The sequence below is a fragment of the Aulostomus chinensis genome, chromosome 1 (genome assembly GCF_037954235.1).
Source record: "Aulostomus chinensis isolate RoL2024-O1b breed Wild chromosome 1, RoL_Achi_v1.0, whole genome shotgun sequence".
In the NCBI taxonomy this organism is placed as follows: domain Eukaryota; kingdom Metazoa; phylum Chordata; class Actinopteri; order Syngnathiformes; family Aulostomidae; genus Aulostomus; species Aulostomus chinensis.
This window is the reverse complement of record NC_141320.1, coordinates 19,063,889-19,076,395: the sequence shown is the minus strand read 5'-3', so window position 1 is coordinate 19,076,395 and position 12,507 is coordinate 19,063,889. Positions and strand designations below refer to the sequence as shown.

General features: G+C 45.8%; 1 non-coding gene across 1 annotated transcript; it reads left to right on the top strand.

Moving 5' to 3' along the window:
• Positions 1 to 11,925: 11,925 nt before the first annotated feature.
• trnae-cuc (transfer RNA glutamic acid (anticodon CUC)) lies at positions 11,926 to 11,997 on the top strand. The gene has a single exon. It is a non-coding gene; the product is annotated as a tRNA-Glu (tRNA).
• The last annotated feature ends 510 nt before the right edge of the window (positions 11,998 to 12,507 follow it).

The window sequence follows — 12,507 nt, the reverse complement described above, 5'->3', positions numbered from 1 at the left end:
GAACCTTCAAATGAACTTTAAAAAGCTTTAGAGTGGAGAAGGACTTTAAAACATTTTATTGTTTTTTCCTTTCATTCTCATTTGTGCGATTGTCTGATTTATTAGAAATAAAAACTGTCTGCTGGGTTTACATTGACTGTGATTCTCTTTTTGCATGCAAGTTGAAAGTTCTGCCAAGAAAAACCACGAGTATTTGAAGACCAAAGGAAGAACCCCCAAAGTCAGGACCCTGAGATCAAAGTGAGCGCTCTGATCTCAGAGGTCTGGGATATTTCACATCCCATGGCCCTTCAAATAAGAGCCCTGTGTCTCTGTCTCAAAGTTTTCAACCGTATTTGTTTGTTAAATTAAAACCAGACGACCACTGTGGTCCTTTTTACACGGTAAGTAAAGCACAGATGCCCTGGTGGACCTGTTGGCACCCTGGACTTTGAATCCAGTGACCTGAGTCCAAGTCTCAGTTCCAGCAGGTTTCCTGCAGCCTTCAGCAGAGCTGCCATGTTTCTCTGGAGAGAACTAAGTGATGCTCTCAGCAGGTTGAGGGCACCACCAACAAGTGAGGTATGAACCTCTGACTTCCTTCTTGTCAAACAGGAAACTCCTAGTACCTCATTTGAGTAAAGTACCTCATATTCCTGACATCCAAGTAGTAGTGAAGTGGAGGAAGAAGGTAGGAGATCTCCAACAGGATCCTTCTTTCCTCTGTCCTCCTTGATCTCATGGATCACCACAGTCAAGGGGAGACCCAAGCTCCCGGATGGATCTGGCACTCAGGAACTGCTGAGTTTTCCAGTGGACTTTGTTCCATCCATGGTTCAGGAGCAGGACTCCTCCTGGTTAACCTGGTATCTTTCCACCCAACTGTGGGTTCTTGGAGAATTTTTCATGTCATGTCAAGAAATCAGGCTGGTGGGTATTTCAATGAGAGAAATTCTGGTAACTTAATTAAGTGGCATGTTTGTTGAAGCAGTAATTAACTGATAAATTAAGGAAGGCCTGGCCAGTCTTTGCTCCCAGGTCATACAATGGAGTTAGAAAGTCCTGAATCAATCTGGAGTTCCATGATTTCCTTGTGGTTCATGATCCTTTTGCCAATGTAGTCTGGAACAAGAGCAAGATGAACCTCCAAATATCAACAGGTTGATTGCAGGTGATGTCAAGTGGTATTTAGAGGAGCCTCCTCCTTGTGTTTGGTTCCATGGTGGAAGGGTGAGCACTCTGGACTCTGGGTCCAGTGATCCCAGTTCAAGTCTCAGAAGGACCTTTCTGTCTGGAATGTGTCCCATGTAACAAACTGGTCAAGAGATGCAATGTGGTTCTAATGTTCTGGTTCATTTCTTGTCCTTTAGAAAAATGAAAATCATTTCTTCCTGCCATGAACTCAGACTGTGTGTTTAATGTTCACAATTTAATAAATTCTACTTTGTCAATGAATTAATTCAGTCTGCATCTAAATGTCTGTCAGGATGGCCGAGCGGTCTAAGGCGCTGCGTTCAGGTCACAGTCTCTCCTGGAGGCGTGGGTTGGAATCCCACTTCTGACAAAGGACATTTTCTCCACATTCCTATGCATCCACAGTGGTACATTCCAAACCCAGTTGAAGCTGCTCTCCACTGATGGGAGTGAGTGGTTGAACTGGCAGCAGAGGAGGCAAAGGAGCTTCCCTGTGATGTCCCAACATCGCCTGGTTTCCTCCAACATGGAGCAGCCACCAAACTCTAACTACAAATGTTGGATCAAAGTCTGCTGAAGAAATGTGTTTTCTTTCAAGTCACATTTTGTCCATTAACTTCATCATCAGAGTCTCCATCTCATCACATGACTAAAGTCTGGGTTCTGTGTTGGTGGTAAACATCCTTCCACTCACCCAGGCTCCCCACTGGTCTGCACACAGAAATGCATATTTTACTGGTTTAACCAGTTCCTCAAGTAGTTTTGGAAAAAAGACACTTTGTTAGCTCCTGTAAAGGTCCCACTTTGGGTCGTAACACTTTTTTCCTGACTGCTTGACGTCTCAGTCAGAACAGCTGAGATGAGAACTGAATGTCTGGATTTCTTCCTGACATCATCAGGGTCTGAGGAGTTCATTAAAAAAAGGATTCAGTCAGATGGGAGTTAGAACTTGGAGACCAAAGAAGGAACCTCCAAATTCAGGACCCTGAGATCAAAGTGAACACTCTGATCTCAGAGGTCTGGGATATTTCACATCCTGATGGCCCTCCAAAATAAGAGCCCTGTGTTACTGTCTAAAAATCATCATTTGTTTGTGAATAAATCAGGGTATGTTTGTCAGACTTTGTCAGACCTTTCCCCAAATCATCATTTGTTTGTGGAAATTAGATCCAGAAAACCACTGCAGTCCCTCGTACATGATTAGTGCCATAGTTTGTCTCACTCGTTTCATCTTTGATGGTTCCATGGTGGAATGGTGAGCACTCTGGACCCTGAATCCAGTGATCCCAGTTCAAACCTCAGTGGGGCCTCCAGCAGGTCTCTGACAGGTGTTGATAGAGGAGTTGTGGCTGCTGACTACAGTGGAAGACACCATCAACAATGATGTTTAGCTCTCAGCTCCTTCAGTCACATGACTGGGCCATCCTGTGATGTCACTTGGCAGGACTGCCATTGCATTCTTAATTCTATAACATCTGAGATTAAAATCTATGGAATTACAACCAACAAGCAGCCAAACACCTGATCAGATGCTCCTTCATCAGGCTGAGAAGAATCAATCTAAACTGGGATGAAGAAAATTAACTGAGAGGAGAAACCTCCTGATTGGATGACATGGACCCACCTGATCCATGTCAGCCTTGTTGGAGCAGAAAGAGGTGGATCAGAGGAATCAGTGGATCAAGACTCAGGTGGCAGATGAAGAATCTCTGTATTCACAATGGAGTCAGAGAAATCTTCCAATGTGAGAGAACGTGACAGACCATTTTATACTGAAGACAGGCTGTGTGTGTGTGTGTGTGCGTGTGTGTGTGTGTGACTGAATAATAACCAGACTAACTTTTATCTTTGACCAAGTCTAGTTGACTCACTATATTCATAACTGAAGTGATTATTTAATCAATAAACAGAACATTTGTCTAAAGTCATGATCAAATTAATGTAAAATCTGAGCAACGAGGGTTTGAAAATGTTCCAATGAGCCAAACCAATGTTGACAGTTAAAAGAAGCCAATGTGGGAGGATTCTTTCTGTCTCAGCAGTAAAGACCAATCCCACAGCTCACGTGAAGCATCAGGTCCTCTGTGAGAGGTGGGAATCCAACCAGGGACCTTTAGATCCACACCAATCTTCCCTGACCTCATAGAAACTGGAACCTTTCAACAAATAAATTCAAATTCAACTCAGCAGCAACTCTAGAACAGTTGCTAACTTGCTAATTCCTGTTAGCTCCAGATCAGACAATGCAGGCTCACCTTCACGCTTGGTTGTACGACCGCCACCAGTTGAAGCTTCTCTGGTTCAACAAACTCTGGGGACTCAAGACACAAGTCAGCACCGGTGCAGGTCCAGATCCAGATGTTAGCTGAGGGGGACAATGTCTTAAGGGAGCTCCAGGGAGCTGGTTTGAACTGGTCCCTCATCTCTGTGAGTAGAAACCATCTGAGGTGGAGGGTGAAGATCTGCTTTGACCTCCTGATCTCCCAGTAAAGCCAGTATAGATGTTGAGCTTGGAGGAGTTGATGGCCTCCTTCATCTTCTTGTTGGAGATGTTTGCTAAACTCAGCACCACCACAGATCAGAGGAAAGTCCACTTGTCAGCTGGACACTGGAGTTTCTAGTGACCTGCAGGATCTTAGTTGTGGTGGCAGCAGGCCTGTTCCAAGAGCTTTGCTCACATTCATGATCAGGCTTCATAATGGTTCTGGACCACTGAGTGATAGAAGCTGATCCTGGGGGTGGACTTTCTTTAGGGGGCTGAGGTGTCTGGTGGTCTTGGTGGACCCTCTGTATCTCAAGCTGAGACCACAGAGTCCTGTGTTCTTGAGTCATTGTCTATAGTCTCTGTTGTTGGAGAGCTCAGTGTGGTCCCTGATGGTCTAGTGGCTAGGATTCGGCGCTTTCACTACCGCGGCCCGGGTTCGATTCCCGGTCAGGGAATGAGTTATTCAGAGGTTGAGGGAGAGGTGATCAGGTGGTCCACATGATGGTGGAGGTGATGAAGTGTGAATCTATCATGGCTCCACTCTCACCCCCATTGTAGTGTTCTTGGTTCACTCTGCCATGGCCCCATGTTGAAGGGTGACTGTCTCATTCAGGTTCAACCCTTTGTTAGACTCTATTAAGTCACTGACTCCTGCAAGGACAAACTCTGTAATCCTCCTTTGTAGCTTTGGCTCCTTGCAGCACAGAAAGTCCATTCACTGATGTAGGAACTGAAAATCTTAGAGCTCCATTCCTTCCTCCATTGAGCAGAACAAACAGAGAGCAGAGAGCAGTTCCTCCTACAGTTCTCAGAAAGTCTGAGGGCACCAAAGAAAGGAGGGAAACGCAATCAATGTTGAATTCATTTACATTTCTTATATTTGATCAAAGATAGAACTTAATAAGCTGCCATCGACCTTGATGATCAACTCCTTCACTGTGTAGTTCAAAGTCCCTGGTTTGATTTGTGTCAGGACTTCAGAAGCTCCAATCCTCTCGAAGTTCTAGTGAGAGTGGAAGAGATTATAAATGAGAGAAGCAGGGCCCTCACTCAGAACTGAACCAGCTCAGTTGGGAGAGCCTTAGACTGAAGATCTAAAGGTCCCTGGTCCGATCCCAGGTTTCAGCAGAGGAGCAGCATTGACTTTACTTTCCAGTGGAGGAACTGCAGACATGAAGGAAACTAACATCTTGTCCTGTGCATTCTTGTGACATTCAGGACATTTTTGGAGCCTCTTGTTGGATTTTGCCACAGAGAATCAGAGCCAATCAAAAGCATGGTGGACTTCAACATGGAGGACTGAACAAGTCAAGAAAGCATCAGTTTGACCTTCACAGGTGTTTCTGTTCCTGTCTCAATGCTGTAGAAAGAGCCTGAGGAGCTCAGACGGTAGAACATCAGACTTTTAATCTGAGGGTCCAGGGTTCAAGTCCCTGTTCAGGTGCTGTGGAGGTTCCAGTGTTTGACAACATGGTACTAGATGAAGCTTAGTGTTGAACAAACTGTCAACATCAAAAGTAGAAGTGTTCTTGTCTTGCCACTGTAAGACTGTTGCTAGGAAACTGACCAACAATAATTTCATGTGGCATGCAATTAACAAAAGACCACAAATGACACTGGTCAAGTTAATTTTATTTATATTGCGCCAAATCACACCAAAGTTCTCTCATGACTCTTTACTAGTAGAGCAGGTCCAGCACCTCCCTCCTTCAATGAACCTCCACCCAACAATTCTCCATCAACAGCACATCCTGCAACAGCGGCGACAAAAACCTTCCTTTTAACAGACAGGAACGTCGAGCAGATCCAGGATCAGTGGTAAGGGATGTTTACTTTGACCGGTTGGGGGGAAAGAGAGCAGGAGAGCGGGGCAGAGACAAAGACAGATAATGGGGGAAGACAGATATGCAGAAGGAAAGAGTGGGAAAGAGATAAAGAGAGAGAGAAGGGAAGAGACTGATGGACAGACGGTGAGCAGGTGGAGCTACGGTGGCAGCTTGAGCCTCTTCAGGTCTGCAGCCTCCTCCAGCAGCACCAGGATCTGGGATGAGGGGAGAAAAAGAGGAGTTAGTAATGTGTGTGATTTATGTATGACAAATATAGGAGGACAGAGAGGAGGAGAGAGAAGCCCAGTGCACCATGGGAGATCCCCCAGCAGCCTAAGCCTATAGCAGCATATCGAAGGGCCAGCCTTAGCAGCCCAACTATAAGCCTGATCAAAAAGGAAGGTCTTTCGTCTGCTCTTATAGGTCAAGAGGGTGTCTGCATCCTGGACTGAAACTGGGAGACGGTTCCACAGGAGGGGAGCCTGATAGCTGAAGGCTCTGGCTCCATTCTACTGTTAGAACTCTAGGAACCACCAGTAACCCTGCATCCTGCGAGCGAAGGGTTCTAGCTGGACAATAGGGGACTAGGAGCTCTGTCAGGTAGGAAGGAGCCTGACTGTTGAGGACTTTGATGGGAGAAGGAGAATTTTGAATTCTCTTCTAAATTTGACAGGGAGCCATGCAGAGAAGCCAGTACAGGAGAGACATGGTCTCTTCTACTAGTTCTAGTCAGGCAGCAGTGTTCTGGACCAGCTGGAGAGTCTTTCGGGACCTCCTGGTGCAGCCTGATAGGAGGGAATTGCAGTAATCCAGCCTGGAAGTGACAAAGGCATGGACTAGTTTTTCTGCATCTTTTTGAGACAGGATGTGTCTGATCTCAGCAATGTTTCACAAATGAAAGAAAGCAGTCCTAGAAATTTGCTGAATGTGGGCATGAAAGGACAGATCCTGATCAAAGAGAACTCCTAGGTTCCTTAGGGTGGTGCTGGGGGCCAAGGTGATACCTTCCAGGGTACCAATCTCATTAGATAAACTTGTAAAGTGTCATGAGATAACTTCTGTTGGGATTTGGTTCTATATAAATAAAATTGACTTGACTTGACTTTGAAGTTAGAATTAAATTTAAAGTAGAAAACTCTTCCTTCTTCAGTCCTGTCACTCAGTGTTGTAAACTGTTTCAAACAAGTTCTACTGTTCAACAGTTCAAGTGTTTCTAATGAAGCTGAATGTTCTCCTCTACTTTCCTCAATTGGGTTTCTTTCATGTCCTCCTGAGATCAAAGACAGAATTCTAGCTCCTGTCAAAGCCCTGATGACATCATCAGGAATTCTGACTTTGATCTGGAGACTCTTGCTTTAATCTGAATTTGACCTGACTAATGTTTTAGTTTAGGTTGCATGATACCGACCACCTCATTTCTCCTGATGGACTGGTGACCTGTCCAGGGTGAACCCTGCCTCTTGAACAATGTCACCTGGGATCGCCCCCCCCCATGACCCTTAAAGGATAAGAACAGAAAGTGGATGGAGGGATGGACTCAACACTGAAATCAGCTGATCTGATCCACATTCTAATGTTTCCTGTCCCTCTTTAGGAGTCAATGAGAATAGTAGTGTATATAATAATGTATATCCAACCTTGTAGTATCTTTCCAAAGCTTTGAGTATTTCTTCTTGTTTCTACTTGTAGTTTTAGTGTCTGGATCTTTTCTTTTGATATCCTGCTGTCTGCTCTTTGCTTTTGGAGCTTCCTTCAACAACTACCAGGCCTCCTGGGTACTGTAGGAAACATGGTCAAGTTCTTCTGACTTCTCCAGGAACGTCCTGCTCACATTGGTCTGTCTTCATTTTGACTCCTCCCACTGCCACAATGACCAGCCTTTATACTCTTGGTGACTGGGGCCCTGGTTGCTGCAGGCCTCAACACCAGCCTGTGGTTGTGAGCAGGGCAGAACAGAACTGACAGTATCTCCCATGCAGGACCTGGGTCAGATCCTGGTGCCAGCTGGGGCACCGCTTTAACCTGGACCCCTGGAAGATCTTCTCCAGGAACTCGCCTTTTTCAATCGAAACAACGTGAAACTTCAAGTAAAGAATTCAAATTATTTAATTCACAATGAGGCCTCTGTCATAAACCAACTGATTACCTCACCATGACTTCACCCTGATAACCAGGAGGTAACCTGGTAGTCAGAGCAGCGATGCTCAGGTCTGTGGACTCAGAGGAGGGTTCTTCTTTTGGTCACAGGTTTGAAGTGGAGTGAAAGGAGAGGCAGTGAGAGACCTGCCACACCTCTCCAGTGACCTGGGACATGATGGCAGTGGTGGGATTTGAACCCACGCCTCCTCAGAGACTGGAACCTTAATCCAGCGCCTTAGACTGCTCGGCCACACTACCTCACTGTGCTGTTCTGTGAGTTGGTCTGCTAAAGGCATGTTGAAGAGGAAGTAACATCATGATATCAAACTTATTCTGAAGGGGGACCCCTTTCCTCCACGGTCACAGGAAGTGACGACAGCGCTGCTAGAAGTAGGAAAGAAATGGTAAAAGGACTCAGTTTGTACAGAGCCTTTCTACCTCAGCAGCACTCAAGGAGCTGAACAATGTCCTCTCATTCACACACACTCACACACTGATGCTGAAGGCTGCCATGCAAGGAGCCAACCTACTCATCAGAAGTATTTAGGGGTTCAGTATCTCACTCAAGGACACTTTGACATGGTCACTGGAGAAAGTGAGGATCAAACCAGCCACCCTTTGGTTGCCAGATGGCCACGCCACTCCTGAGTCATGTGACCTGGATAAGATGGTGAACTACAGCTGAACGCCATTCTAGCAAACCTCTTTTGTTTGGTTTGGTTGTTGTTTAGTGACTGTGGATGAATACACAGGAGAAGTTGAGCATAAATTTGTGTTCCCTGTTCACTTGAATATCTGCAGGAGTGTGAGGTGGAAATAATACTTGGAGGAGAATGAGAGTTCAGTCTCAGCGCTATGACCTGTGCTGACACTAAAACATGTCAGCCCACAGAACAAAGATGGCAGTCCTCTGGGAAAGCAGGTACACCACACATACATGAAGAAACCCTACAGGAAACAAATATGTTGCCAGAGACTTTTACTCTGTTTTTGTTGTTTACCCAAGTACAGGATTGGAGGGAGACTGATGGTCGCTGTTTGGGTTTTTGGAAAACAAGGAGGCTGTGGGTTCAAGCTGGATTCTCAGAGACGATTTCCCCAACCTCTACATTGGCATCTCCACTGTCATCCAGTCATGTGACTGAAGTCATCCAGTCACGTGACTGAAGTCATCCAGTCACGTGACTGAAGTCATCCAGTCACGTGACTGAAGTCATCCAGTCACGTGACTGAAGTCATCCAGTCACGTGACTGAAGTCATCCAGTCACGTGACTGAAGTCATCCAGTCAGGTGACTGAAGTCATCCAGTCATGTCAGTGATGTCACTTGGCAGGACTGTCATTGCCGTCTCATTCCAGAAAAGAATCCAGACTCCACCTGTGGCTCCATGATAACTGATGGACCTCTGGTTGGAGGCTGGACGATGATGTTTGGACTGGAAGGAAAACTCCTTGTCCAAATTCCATTGTGTTCAAATTTAAAGTCCCACAATCAGAAGTAGCTGAATCTGACAGGTGGAGGTTTGGAACTACAAGATGGTGATGTTTCCTTGACTTGATGCTCTGACTGTCAGGGTGGATGACAGCTTCTTCTGCTGCTGCATCTGAGTGGCTATGATTGGAGGTTTTACCCTCCAAGGTTGTTTGGTTCCAGGGGAAATTCTAAAATTCCAGTCCCCAACCTTGGCTGTTCTGAAACTCTTCTCCTGAATCACTCCTGAGCTGCAGCAAGAACAAATACCAGTGCCAACCAGATCAACTTCATGGCTGCTAACAGCCTCAGACACTTGATTTCCATCAATCTGGAGCCAAGAAGGCCCTCACCTGTGGTTCTCCTCCAGGAGGGTCCAGGTTCTGCCATTGTGGCTCCTGGTGCCACTGCCAGAGAGCCTCAGCTGCACACTGCAACATTTCAACAGGAGATTGACATTCCTTCAAATGTCCTGACATCTGATTCCAATGGTTCTGTTCCATATTTATATTTTAAAATCAATCACACAATGAAAGCTGCCTCAGCTGCTTTAAGAGAGAGAACAAGCTAAGAGATCTGAAACCAGTAAAATATGCTTTTCTGTGTGCAAACTAGTGAGGGGCATGGAAGGATATTTTACCACCAATACAGAACCCAGACTTTAGTCATGTGATGAGATGGAGACTCTGGTGATGAAGGTAATGGACAAAATGTGACTTGAAAGAAAACACATTAAAAAATACTAACTAAACTAAATAAATAAATAAAGAAGCAGCACAAATAACGTTTTCTTCTGCACAAATTTACTGGTATGAGACTGTATTTTTGGTTAATGAGTAGATGAAAGAGTGTCACATATATATTATATACATGTGAGACATGAACGTGGCTTTGGACAAAAGCTCAATGAAACTGTAGGATTGTAGAATGATTTAAACGTTCCAAGTGGACTGTTTCAGGTTTCTAGAAGACGCTTCAGCTCTCATCCAAGAGGCGTCTTCAGTTTTCTTCACTGATGGGAGGATTTATGGCTCTAAGGGGGCGGGACCTTCTCCAGAGGTGATTGACACATGTGAGCTCTGGGTGTCAGAGTTGTTTTGGTCAGGTTGTGAAAGGGAAGTTGACTCAACTGGTATCTGTGTCAGTTAAAAGCCTCACAGTTCAGAGTCGTTCCAGAATCTAGGAGCAGAAACCAAAGTCTCCTACGACAAGGATGGGATTGGAACCCACGCGTGCAGAGCACAATGGATCAGCAGTCCATCGCCTTAACCACTCGGCCACCTCGTCTGCTAACAGCAACCCTGACCTTTGAAACAGCTGAACTCTTTGGAGCCCATTTGTCAGCAATGGACCCAGCAGGAGCCACTGAACACAACTCTGACATCATCAGGCTTCTTCCCAGCAGCTTGGTGCTCCAGAAGGAAGAATCCAGACCATCGCTACATCATCAGAGTGAACACCAGCTGATGTTGACCAGTTTAGGTCAAAGAGGTGAAGCCCACATCAAGGAAACCAGCCTCCTATCACTGTCCTGTGCTGAGTTTCTTTAAAAAATGTGAGACAAACTCAAGAGTTTCTGTTTCCTGTGTTGGACTTTGGCTCAGAGAATCAGAGCCAATCAGAAGCTTGTTGGTCTTGGATGCTGGTCATCAGGAGCAATGAGGGGCTCAGTGTCTTGCTCAAGGACACTTCAACATGGTCACCAGCTGAAGTGAGAACTGAACCAGCAACTCTGCTGGACGGCCACTCTTCCTCCAGGCCGTGCCCCCCTAACCTGAATCATCATGATGTCATTATTTGTTGCTTTAATTCACCAAATGTGTGACGTGGTGAGTTTGTCAGGAGTTTAAAGACCAAAGTTGTGAACACACAGAGAAGCAAACCTGTCAAAGCTGCTTCACTTGATGAGAGAAACTGAGGAACTGATAGAAGAGCAACAAAGAAAATGGAGTCAGAAGGTCGTCTTCTTCACTGCTCAGTCACAACACTGACACACACACACACACACACACACACACACACACACACACACACACAAATAGTTTGTCTTTGAGAGAGGACAAAAAATATTTGACTGTGCTGACATGAACTTTCATTGTCTAATTTCAGTCTCCTACAAATGTGTGTGAATGTGGTCGTTGTGGCCGAGTGGTGAAGGCGATGGACTAGAAATCCATTGGGGTCTCCCTGCTCAGGTTGGAGTCCTGCCAACAACGTTAAACTGTTGACAATTTAAATTTGACTCATTTTTCCTCCACACTGTCCTTTATCACAGCATTTAACATCAGGACTGCTCCCAGATCAGCTCCATGACCTCATCCCTGCACCAGAGTACCGCCCAAGTTCATCAAAAACGGCCAAGCATAAATATATAATATGTATATAATGTGAACACACCTGTACAGGTGCGTTAACGTGCTTAATAATAGAGAATGAGTGAAGGGTGCGTTCAGAGTGGAGTGCAGTACCACAGTCAGGCCAGCAGGTGGGGCTTTCGTTGGTGCTGTCTACCTAATTGCGGTGTCTGTGCTCTGCCAGCAGAGGTCGTGCTTCACCACCAATCTTCTAGGGTGTCTGAGTGGTGCCGCCATGTTTAGGTCGTAGCAGGAGGACGTAGGTTGGTACTTGGCAGTTCGGACGTAGCGAAAGTCACTTATGAATGGAGGGCTGAGTTGGAGCAGAGGGGGGCAGGATCCTGGGGGTGGACTGTCTTTAGGGGGCTGAGGTGTCTGGTGGTCTTGGTGGACCCTCTGCATCTCAAGCTGAGACCACAGAGTCCTGTGTTCTTGAGTCATTGTCTATAGTCTCTGTTGTTGGAGAGCTCAGTGTGGTCCCTGATGGTCTAGTGGCTAGGATTCGGCGCTCTCACCGCCGCGGCCCGGGTTCGATTCCCGGTCAGGGAATGAGTTATTTAGAGGTTGAGGGAGAGGTGATCAGGTGGTCCACATGATGGTGGAGGTGATGAACTGTGAGTCCATCATGGCTCCACTCTCACCCCCATTGTAGTGTTCTTGGTTCACTCTGCCATGGCCCCATGTTGAAGGGTGACTGTCTCATTCAGGTTCAACCCTTTGTTAGACTCGATTAAGTCACTGACTCTCAAACTCTGTAATCCTCCTTAGTAGCTTTGGTTATTGATGATCTGCAATGGTTCGTGGGGTTGGAGCCTATCCCAGCAGCCCTCAGGTGAGGGGCGGGGTTTATCCTGGACAGGTCACCAGTCCATGGCAGGGCCAACACATAGAGACAGATTGATTATAAAAATGTTCATCCCCAGTTTGAAGTTAGAGACAGGATTTAAGTGTGGAAGGTTTTTGTCTTCAATTTAATTCTGAGTGTTGTAAACTGTTTCTAACAAACTCTACTGTTGAACAGTCAAAATGTTTTCTAACCAAGCTGAATGCTCTCATATA